This window comes from Palaemon carinicauda, chromosome 12 (assembly GCF_036898095.1).
Source record: "Palaemon carinicauda isolate YSFRI2023 chromosome 12, ASM3689809v2, whole genome shotgun sequence".
NCBI classification, from domain to species: domain Eukaryota; kingdom Metazoa; phylum Arthropoda; class Malacostraca; order Decapoda; family Palaemonidae; genus Palaemon; species Palaemon carinicauda.
The window spans coordinates 3,875,030-3,887,507 of NC_090736.1; positions in this window are offsets into that span (position 1 = coordinate 3,875,030).

Genomic DNA, 12,478 nt, shown 5'->3' on the forward strand with positions numbered 1-12,478 from the left:
GGCCATAAATTATACAATTCACGAATAGAGTAGCAAGAATTTATAGATGAAAGAAAGTTGATTAGTCACAGCGAAAAACTGCTGCAAATTAGTTAGCAAGAGAGTAATGTAAATTGCTGCTTGTAGAAAAAGAAAATCAGAAACTTGGAATCTTACTAAAGCCTTAAACCATAAATTAGTTACAACTCACAGAGCTATAGAAAGATAATAATGGGATTAACACAAGAGGCAGAAAAAGAGCGACATGGATACGAGAGCAATCTAAAATAAAGGATATTCTAAGCAAAATAAACGGACATGGGCAGGACATATAATGACAGACAATAGATGGACATGAAGAATAACAGTATGGGTCCCTAGATATTGCAAAACAAGCAGGGGAGAAGAGAAAACGATGGATTGACGAACTATGAAAATTTGCGGGTATAGAGTAGATTGACATAGAAAAGTCCCGAGAAAGACTATAACAGACGCGAAGTGGATGGACATGTCTGAGGTCTTTGTTCTGCAGTGGACTAGTAACGGTTAGATTTCGCCAGTCGTCTCTATTTTGAGCTTTTAATTCAGTACTTCTCCATTCAGCATCTCCTACTTCGCGCTTCATAGTCCTCAGCCATGTAGGCCTGGGTCTTCCAACTCGTCTAGTGCCTTGTGGATCCCAGTTAAAAGTTTGGTGAACTAATATCTCTTGGGGAGTGCGAAGAGCATGCCCAGAACATCTCCATCTACCACTCACCATGATCTCATCCACATATGGCATCCGAAAAATCTCTCTTATATCTATCTATCTATCTATCTATATTTTATATTTATATATATATATATATATATATATATATATATATATATACATATATATATATATATATATATATATATATATATATATATATATATATATACATATATATATATATATATATATATATATATATATATATATATATATACATATATATATATATATATATATATATATATATACATATATATATATATATATATATATATATATATATATATATATATATATATATATATATATATCCCTTTCAGAATGTGGATACCTTAACATGCTGAAACGGTTTGTGTATCGCCATGATCAGCAAAGCTGTACTAGTTAAGACAACTAATTCTAGGTTGGTTTGCTGTGGGCGATCAGACTAAAATCTCCCACCATCACCAATCCGCAGTGACCAGCGTGATGATGAAAACTGGTCAACAACCAGACATGAATAAGGACATGTCTAAGGCCTTTGTCCTACAGTGGACTAGAAAGGGCTGCATTTCTTGTCGGTTGTGTGTGTGTGTGTGTATAAATAAATATATATATATATATATATATATATATATATATATATATATATATATATATATATATATATATATATATATAGTATAATTGATGAACCATTAATTAAGCTTTTACATAAACCTCAATATCAGGTATTTTGTATCAATGCCAAGCAGTCTTATCAGCAGTACGTTTAACCCCCAACACTTAATGCACCATACCCTTTGTGTGTGTTTTTATGTGCGTGTGTATCTGTATGCTTGTATCTACATTACCAGCATTATTATTATTATTATTATTATTATTATTATTATTATTATTATCTAAGCTAAAACCCTAGTTGGACAAGAGAGATGCTATAAGCCTAAGGGCTCCAACAGGGAAAAATAGCCCAGTGAGGAAAGGAAATAAATAAACGATATAAGCAGTTTTTCTATCTTTTTCAGGAATATTCGTGTATAACATTATGAATATTCCTACACCAAAGCAAGTCTGGGCTACTCAAAAAAAAAAAAAAAAAAAAATAAAAATAAATAAATAAATTATTTTTCTTTTGGAAAAATCATAAAACAAATATATGTCATACACATACATTCATATATATACTATAGGTAAAGGACCTATGGTTGTGCTATAATCAATTTGGTTAATTTTGAGCTATAATAAATTTTACTAATTTTGAGCAATAATAAATTTTGATAATTTTGAGCTATAATAAATTTTGAAAATTTTGAGCTATAATCAACTTTGTTAATTTTGAGATATAATAAATCTTACTAGTTTTGAGTAATAATTAATTTTGCTAATTTTGAGCTATAATCAGTTTTACTAATTTTGAGCTATAATTAATTTTGCTAATTCTGAGCTATAATCAATTTTGCAAATTTTGAGCTATAATCAATTTAGCTAATTTTGAGCGAATATGACCACCGGCAAAGTCTCCCATTTCCAAATATCCTACCTTTTCCTGCCCTTCCTCATCTCCCTTGCCCCATTTTCCTTCCTCATCTCCTCAATTTATCGCCAGCCATTCGCAGCACAATTTCATCATAATACCTTATGCTATAGCGAAGGAACCCGTAAAAGAGCAGCAGCAGAAGAAGAAGAAGAAGAAGAAGAAGAAGAAGAAGAAGAAGAAGAAGAGGCGCAGCATCAAACAGCAGCAGGGCAAGGCCAGGAGAGCATAAGCTGCAACCACGAGAGAACGGTGAGCCTGAAGGTGTCAAGGAGGGAGAGAGAGAGAGAGAGAGAGAGAGAGAGAGAGAGAAGTCTTGAGCCTAGCTATCGGCAGTCACAGCGGCCAGATCGGGTCCCAATATGTCGACTTCCCACGATTCTATTAGACCGGGATCGCAGGTCATTTGTACGAGAGAGAGAGAGAGAGAGAGAGAGAGAGAGAGAGAGAGAGAGAGAGTTGCTGTGAGCAACAGTGATTGGGCATCTGGAGGTGATGCTCCACCAATACAGAGGAACTATTAAGGATTCAAGATTCTTCTTCTTCTTCTTTCTCATATATCGAAGAGGAGATGAGATTGGGGGGGTTGGTTGGCATCTACAGAGAGAGAGAGAGAGAGAGAGAGAGAGAGAGAGAGAGAGAGAGAGAGAGAGAGAGAGAGAGAGAAGAGAGAGAGAGAGGAATTGAATATGTGAGAGGAGCGGGTTTTTGCAACAGGGGATTATTGGTTTCACTTACCTCAAAAAGGAAAAAAGACGAGATGATACGAATGACGAAAATTCGTGACGACAGAAATGAGATGGAGAATGGAATATATCTCTATGGAGGCAAAAGAAATATAGGAATTGTAAAGCCTATATCTATTTACATTATCAAAGTTAAAAGAAATGTTAAATATTTTAATATCATCGTTGAATCTCAAGTTTTATCTAAGAATATCAAGTTTGGACACTGATAAAAATACAGTAGGTGAGCACCTCATAGATTTGTAATTTTCGATCAAGAGGTTATTAGTTTAAGGTTTAAAGGCCACTCATGAATGGCAGAGGCAAGGGACAAAGCCGTAGACACTGACCATATACACATATGATAAGCACCAAAGCCACCCTCCCCACCCAAGAAAGGATCAAGGAGGGCCAGTCAATGGCTGCTGGTGATTCAGCAGATAGATCTATGGGCTCCCCCAAAGCCCACTTCCTTAGCTAAACAAGATGGTGAGGCTGCAGCGACCAAAGAAACTAACTAATGAATATATTCCTACAAGCAATCTATGAAGTAGTATGTTAGCAAGAACACCGGCCACCCGCTGAGATACTACCGCTAGAGAGTTATAGTGTCCTTTGACTGACCAGACAGTACTACATTGATCATTCTCTCTGGTTACGGTTCATTTTCCCTTTCTCTACTAATACACCGAATAGTCTGGCCTATTCTTTACATATATTCCCCTGTCAGCATACATTGACAACGCTTCCGGAAGGCTAAAATTACTGCCAGCTCTTTGCTCACACCGCATCTATAACGTTGACAACACTTTTCGAAGGCTAAAGTTGCTGCCAGCTCTTTGCTCAGACCGCATCTATGATGCTGACAACGCTTCCCGAAGGCTAAAGTTGCTGCCAGCTCTTTGCTCAGACCGCATCTATGACGCTGACAACGCTTCCCGAAGGCTAAAGTTGCTGCCAGCTCTTTGCTCAGACCGCATCTATGACGCTGACAACGCTTCCCGAAGGCTAAACTTGCTGCCAGCTCTTTGCTCAGACCGCATCTATGATGCTGACAACGCTTCCCAAAGGCTAAAGTTGCGGCCAGCTCTTTGCTCACATCGCATCTATGACGCTGACAACGCTTCCCGAAGGCTAAAGTTGCTGACAGCTCTTTGCTCAGACCGCATCTATGACGCTGACAACGCTTCCCGAAGGCTAAAGTTGCGATGACAACGCTTCTCGAAGGCTAAAGTTGCTGCCAGCTCTTTGCTCAGACCGCATCTATGACGTTGACAACGCTTTTCGAACGCTAAAGTTGCTGCCAGTTCTTTGCTCAGACCGCATCTATGACGCTGACAACGCTTCCCGAAGGCTAAAGTTGCTGCCAGCTCTTTGCTCAGACCGCATCTATTACGCTGACAACGCTTCCCGAAGGCTAAAGTTGCGATGACAACGCTTCCGGAAGGCTAAAGTTGCGATGACAACGCTTCTCGAAGGCTAAAGTTGCTGCCAGCTCTTTGCTCAGACCGCATCTATGACGTTGACAACGCTTTTCGAACGCTAAAGTTGCTGCCAGTTCTTTGCTCAGACCGCATCTATGACGCTGACAACGCTTCCCGAAGGCTAAAGTTGCTGCCAGCTCTTTGCTCAGACCGCATCTATTACGCTGACAACGCTTCCCGAAGGCTAAAGTTGCGATGACAACGCTTCCGGAAGGCTAAAGTTGCGATGACAACGCTTCTCGAAGGCTAAAGTTGCTGCCAGCTCTTTGCTCAGACCGCATCTATTACGCTGACAACGCTTCCCGAAGGCTAAAGTTGCGATGACAACGCTTCCGGAAGGCTAAAGTTGCGATGACAACGCTTCTCGAAGGCTAAAGTTGCTGCCAGCTCTTTTCTCAGACCGCATCTATGACACTGAAAACGCTTCCCGAAGGCTACAGTTGCGGCCAGCTCTTTGCTCACACCGCATCTATGACGCTGACAACGCTTCCCGAAGGCTAAACTTGCTGCCAGCTCTTTGCTCACACCGCATCTATGACACTTACAACGCTTCCCGAAGGCTAAACTTGATACCAGCTCTTTGCTCACACCGCATCTATGACTCTGACAACGCTTTTCGAAGGCTAAACTTGCTGCCAGCTCTTTGCTCACACCGCATCTATGACGCTCACAACGCTTCCCGAAGGCTACAGTTGCGATGACAACGCTTTGCGAAGGCTAAACTTGCTGCCAGCTCTTTGCTCACACCGCATCTATGACGCTCACAACGCTTCCCGAAGGCTACAGTTGCTGCCAGCTCTTTGCTCAGACCACATCGATGACGCTGACAACGCTTCCCGAAGGCTAAAGTTGCTGCCAGCTCTTTGCTCACACCGCATCTATGACGCTGACAACGCTTCCCGAAGGCTAGAGTTGCTGCCAGCTCTTTGCTCACACCGCATCTATGACGCTGACAACGCTTCCCGAAGGCTAAAGTTGCTGCCAGCTCTTTGCTCACACCACATCTATGACGCTGACAACGCTTCCCGAAGGCTACAGTTGCTGTCAGCTCTTTGCTCACACCGCATCTATGACGTTGACAACGCTTCCGGAAGCTAAAATTACTGCCAGCTCTTTGCTCACACCGCATCTATGACGTTTACTGTCAGCTCATTGCTCACACCGCATCTATGACGTTGACAACGCTTTTCGAAGGCTAAAGTTGCTGCCAGGTCTTTGCTCAGACCGCATCTATGACGCTGACAATGCTTCCCGAAGGCTAAACTTGCTGCCAGCTCTTTGCTCAGACCGCATCTATGACGCTGACAACGCTTCCCGAAGGCTACAGTTGCTGCCAGCTCTTTGCTCACAACGCATTTATGACGCTGACAACGCTTCCCGAAGGCTAAAGTTGCTGCCAGCTCTTTGCTCACACCGCATCTATGACGCTGACAACGCTTCCCGAAGGCTACAGTTGCTGTCAGCTCTTTGCTCACACCGCATCTATGACGTTGACAACGCTTCCGGAAGCTAAAATTACTGCCAGCTCTTTGCTCACACCGCATCTATGACGTTTACTGCCAGCTCTTTGCTCACAACGCATCTATGACGTTGACAACGCTTTTCGAAGGCTAAAGTTGCTGCCAGGTCTTTGCTCAGACCGCATCTATGACGCTGACAACGCTTCCCGAAGGCTACAGTTGCTGCCAGCTCTTTGCTCAGACCGCATCTATGACGCTGACAACGCTTCCCGAAGGCTACAGTTGCTGCCAGCTCTTTGCTCAGACCGCATCTATGACGCTGACAACGCTTCCCGAAGGCTAAAATTACTGCCAGTTCTTTGCTCACACCGCATCTATGACGTTTACTGTCAGCTCTTTGCTCACACTGCATCTATGACGTTGACAACGCTTTTCGAAGGCTAAAGTTGCAGCCAGCTCTTTGCTCAGACTGCATCTATGATGCTGACAACGATTCCCAAAGGCTACAGTTGCTGCCAGCTCTTTGCTCAGACCGCATCTATGATGCTGACAACGCTTCCCGAAGGCTACAGTTGCTATCAGCTCTTTGCTTAGACCGCATCTATGACGCTGACAACGCTTCCCGAAGGCTAAAGTTGCTGCCAGCTCTTTGCTCAGACCGCATCTATGACGCTGACAACGCTTCCCGAAGGCTAAAGTTGCTGCCAGCTCTTTGCTCACACCGCATCTATGACGCTGACAACGCTTCCCGAAAGCTAAAGTTGCTGCCAGCTCTTTGCTCAGACCGCATCTATGACGCTGACAACGCTTCCCGAAGGGTAAAGTTGCTGCCAGCTCTTTGCTCAGACAGCATCTATGACGCTGACAACGCTTCTCGAAGGCTACAGTTGCTCCCAGCTCTTTGCTCAGACCGCATCTATGACGCTGACAACGCTTCCCAAAGGCTAAAGTTGCGGCCATCTCTTTGCTCACACCGCATCTATGACGCTGACAACGCTTCCCGAAGGCTAAAGTTGCTGCCAGCTCTTTGCTCAGACCGCATCTATGACGCTGACAACGCTTCCCGAAGGCTAAAGTTGCGATGACAACGCTTCTCGAAGGCTAAAGTTGCTGCCAGCTCTTTGCTCAGACCGCATCTATGACGTTGACAACGCTTTTCGAACGCTAAAGTTGCTGCCAGCTCTTTGCTCAGACCGCATCTATGACGCTGACAACGCTTCCCGAAGGCTAAAGTTGCTGCCAGCTCTTTGCTCAGACCGCATCTATTACGCTGACAACGCTTCCCGAAGGCTAAAGTTGCGATGACAACGCTTCCCGAAGGCTAAAGTTGCGATGACAACGCTTCCCGAAGGCTAAACTTGCTGCCAGCTCTTTGCTCAGACCGCATCTATGACGCTGACAACGCTTCCCGAAGGCTACAGTTGCGGCCAGCTCTTTGCTCACACCGCATCTATGACGCTGACAACGCTTCCCGAAGGCTAAACTTACTGCCAGCTCTTTGCTCACACAACATCTATGACACTTACAACGCTTCCCGAAGGGTAAACTTGATGCCAGCTCTTTGCTCACACCGCATCTATGACGCTGACAACGCTTTTCGAAGGCTAAACTTGCTGCCAGCTCTTTGCTCACACTGCATCTATGACGCTCACAACGCTTCCTGAAGGCTACAGTTGCGATGACAACGCTTCCCGAAGGCTAAACTTGCTGCCAGCTCTTTTCTCAGACCGCATCTATGACGCTGACAACGCTTCCCGAAGGCTACAGTTGCGGCCAGCTCTTTGCTCACACCGCATCTATGACGCTGACAACGCTTCCCGAAGGCTAAACTTGCTGCCAGCTCTTTGCTCACACCGCATTTATGACACTTACAACGCTTCCCGAAGGCTAAACTTGATGCCAGCTCTTTGCTCACATCGCATCTATGACGCTGACAACGCTTTTCGAAGGCTAAACTTGCTGCCAGCTCTTTGCTCACACCGCTTCTATAACGCTCACAACGCTTCCCGAAGGCTACAGTTGCTGCCAGCTCTTTGCTCAGACCGCATCTATGACGTTGACAACGCTTCCCGAAGGCTACAGTTGCTGCCAGCTCTTTGCTCAGACCGCATCTATGACGCTGACAACGCTTCCCGAAGGCTACAGTTGCTGCCAGCTCTTTGCTCAGACCGCATCTATGACGCTGACAACGCTTCCCGAAGGCTAAAGTTGCTGCCAGCTCTTTGCTCACACCGCATCTATGACGCTGACAACGCTTCCCGAAGGCTACAGTTGCTGTCAGCTCTTTGCTCACACCGCATCTATGACGTTGACAACGCTTCCGGAAGCTAAAATTACTGCCAGCTCTTTGCTCACACCGCATCTATGACGTTTACTGCCAGCTCTTTGCTAACACCGCATCTATGACGTTGACAACGCTTTTCGAAGGCTAAAGTTGCTGCCAGGTCTTTGCTCAGACCGCATCTATGACGCTGACAACGCTTCCCGAAGGCTAAAGTTGCTGCCAGCTCTTTGCTCAGACCGCATCTATGACACTGAAAACGCTTCCCGAAGGCTACAGTTGCTGCCAACTCTTTGCTCACACCGCATCTATGACGCTGACAACGCTTCCCGGAGGCTAAAGTTGCTGCCAGCTCTTTGCTCACACCGCATCTATGACGCTGACAACGCTTCCCGAAGGCTACAGTTGCTGTCAGCTCTTTGCTCACACCGCATCTATGACGTTGACAACGCTTCCGGAAGCTAAAATTACTGCCAGCTCTTTGCTCACACCGCATCTATGACGTTTACTGCCAGCTCTTTGCTTTCACCGCATCTATGACGTTGACAACGCTTTTCGAAGGCTAAAGTTGCTGCCAGCTCTTTGCTCAGACCGCATCTATGACGCTGACAACGCTTCCCGAAGGCTACAGTTGCTGCCAGCTCTTTGCTCAGACCGCATCTATGACGCTGACAACGCTTCCCGAAGGCTACAGTTGCTGCCAGCTCTTTGCTCAGACCGCATCTATGACGCTGACAACGCTTCCCGAAGGCTAAAGTTGCTGCCAGTTCTTTGCTCACACCGCATCTATGACGTTTACTGTCAGCTCTTTGCTCACACCGCATCTCTGACGTTGACAACGCTTTTCGAAGGCTAAAGTTGCTGCCAGCTCTTTGCTCAGACCGCATCTATGACGCTGACAACGCTTCCCGAAGGCTACAGTTGCTGCCAGCTCTTTGCTCAGACCTCATCTATGATGCTAACAACGCTTCCCGAAGGCTACAGTTGCTATCAGCTCTTTGCTCAGACCGCATCTATGACGCTGACAACGCTTCCCGAAGGCTAAAGTTGCTACCAGCTCTTTGCTCAGACCGCATCTATGACGCTGACAACGCTTCCCGAAGGCTAAAGTTGCTGCCAGCTCTTTGCTCACACCGCATCTATGACGCTGACAACGCTTCCCGAAGGCTAAAGTTGCTGCCAGCTCTTTGCTCACACCGCATCTATGACGCTGACAACGCTTCCCGAAGGCTAAAGTTGCTGCCAGCTCTTTGCTCAGACCGCATCTATGACATTGACAACGCTTCCCGAAGGCTAAAGTTGCTGCCAGCTCTTTGCTCAGACCGCATCTATGACGCTGACAACGCTTCCTGAAGGCTAAAGTTGCTGCCAGTTCTTTGCTCAGACCGCATCTATGACGTTGACAACGCTTCCCGTAGGCTAAAATTGCTGCCAGCTCTTTGCTCAGACCGCATCTATGACGCTGACAACGCTTCGCTCAGACCGCATCTATGACGTTGACAACGCTTCCCGAAGGCTAAAGTTGCTGCCATCTCTTTGCTCAGACCGCATCTATGACGCTGACAACGCTTCCCGAAGGCTAAAGTTTCTGCCATCTCTTTGCTCAGACTGCATCTATGACGTTTACTGCCAGCTCTTTGCTCAGACTGCATCTAAGACGCTGACAACGCTTCCCGTAGGCTAAAGTTGCTGCCAGCTCTTTTGACAACGCTTCCAGAAGGCTTAAGTTGCTGCCAGCTCTTTGCTCAGACCGCATCTATGACGCTGACAACGCTTCCCGAAGGCTGAAGTTGCTGCTCTTTGCTCTGACCGCATCTATGACGCTGACAACACTTCCCGAAGGCTACAGTTGCTGCCAGCTCTTTGCTCAGACCGCATCTATGACATGACAACGCTTCTCGAAGGCTAAACTTACTGCCAGCTCTTTGGTCAGACCGCATCTATTACGCTGACAACGCTTCCCGTAGGCTAAAGTTGCTGCCAGCTCTTTGCTCAGACCGCATCTATGACGCTGACAACGCTTCCCGTAGGCTAAAGTTGCTGCCAGCTCTTTGCTCACACCGCATCTATGACGCTGACAACGCTTCCCGAAGGCTAAAGTTGCTGCCAGCTCTTTTGACAACGCTTCCCGAAGGCTAAAGTTGCTGCCAGCTCTTTGCTCAGACCGCATCTATGACGCTGACAACACTTCCCGAAGGCTGAAGTTGCTGCCAGCTCTTTGCTCACACCGCATCTATGACTCTGACAACGCTTCCCAATGGCTAAAGTTGCTGCCAGCTCTTTGCTCACACAGCATGTATGACGCTGACAACGCTTCCCGAAAGCTACAGTTGCTGCCAGCTCTTTGTTCACACCGCATCTATGACGCTGACAACGCTTTCCGTAGGCTAAAGTTGCTGCCAGCTCTTTGCTCACACATCATCTATGACGCTGAAAACGCTTCCCGAAGGCTAAAGTTGCTGCCAGCTCTTTGCTCAGACCGCATCTATGACGCTGACAACGCTTCCCGAAGGCTAAAGTTGCTGCCAGCTCTTTGCTCACACCGCATCTATGAACGCTGACAACGCTTCCCGAAGGCTAAAGTTGCTGCCAGCTCTTTGCTCAGACCGCATCTATGACGTTGACAACGCTTCCGAAGGCTAAAGTTGCTGCCAGCTCTTTGCTCACACCGCATCTATACGTTGACAACGCTTCCGAAGGCTAAAATTGCTGCCAGCTCTTTGCTCACACCGCATCTATGACGTTAACTGCCAGCTCTTTGCTCACACCGCATCTATGACGTTGACAAACCTTCGAAGGCTAAAGTTGCTGCCAGCTCTTTGCTCAGACCGCATCTATGAAGCTGACAACGCTTCCCGAAGGCTAAAGTTGCTGCCAGCTCTTTGCTCACACCGCATCTATGATGCTGACAACGCTTCCCGAAGGCTAAAGTTGCTGCCAGCTCTTTGCTCAACCGCATCTATGACGCTGACAACGCTTCCCGAAGGGTAAAGTTGCTGCCAGCTCTTTGCTCAGACCGCATCTATGACGCTGACAACGCTTCTCGAAGGCTACAGTTGCTCCCAGCTCTTTGCTCAGACCGCATCTATGACGCTGATAACGCTTCTCGAAGGCTAAAGTTGCTGTCAACCCTTTGCTCCACCGCATCTATGACGCTGACAATGCTTCCCGAAGGCTAAAGTTACTGCCTGCTATTGCTCACACCGCATCTATGACGCTGACAACGCTTTTCGAAGGCTAAAGTTGCTCCAGCTCTTTGCTCACACCGGATCTATGACGCTGACAACGCTTCTCGAAGGCTAGAGTTGCTGCCAGCTCTTTGTTCAGACCGCATCTAAGACGTTGACAACGCTTCCTGAAGGCTAACGTTGCTGCCAGCTCTTTGCTCACACCGCATCTATGACGTTGACAACGCTTCTCGAAGGCTAAAGTTGCTGCCAGCTCTTTGCTCAGACCGCATCTATGACGTTTACTGCCAGCTCTTTGATCAGACCGCATCTATGACGTTGACAACGCTTCCCGAAGGCTACAGTTGCTGCCAGCTCTTTGCTCACACCGCATCTATGACGCAGATGACGCTTCCCGAAGGCTACAGTTGCTGCCAGCTCTTTGCTCACACCGCATCTATGACGCTCACAACGCTTCCCGAAGGCTACAGTTGCTGCCAGGTCTTTGATCACACCGCATCTATGACGCTGACAACGCTTCCCGAAGGCTACAGTTGCTGCCAGCTCTTTGCTCAGACCGCATCTATGACGCTGACAACGCTTCCCGAAGGCTACAGTTGCTGCCAGCTCTTTGCTCTGACCGCATCTATGACTCTGACAACGCTTCCCGAAGGCTAAAGTTGCTGCCAGCTCTTTGCTCACACCGCATCTATGACGCTGACAACGCTTCCCGAAGGCTACAGTTGCTGCCAGCTCTTTGTCTCTATGCTCTGACAACGCTTCCCGAAGGCTACAGTTGCTGCCAGCTCTTTGCTCAGACCGCATCTATGACGCTGACAACGCTTCCCGAAGGCTACAGTTGCTGCCAGCTCTTTGACAGACGCTCTAAGGCTACAAGTTGCTGCCAGCTCTTTGCTCAGACCGCATCTATGACGCTGACAACGCTTCCCGAAGGCTAAAGTTGCTGCCAGTCTTTTCACACCGCATCTATGACGCTGACAACGCTTCCCGAAGGCTAAAGTTGCTGCCAGCTCTTTGCTCAGACACCGCATCTATGACGCTGACAACGCTTCCCGAAGGCTAAAGTTGCTGCCAGCTCTTTGCTCACACCG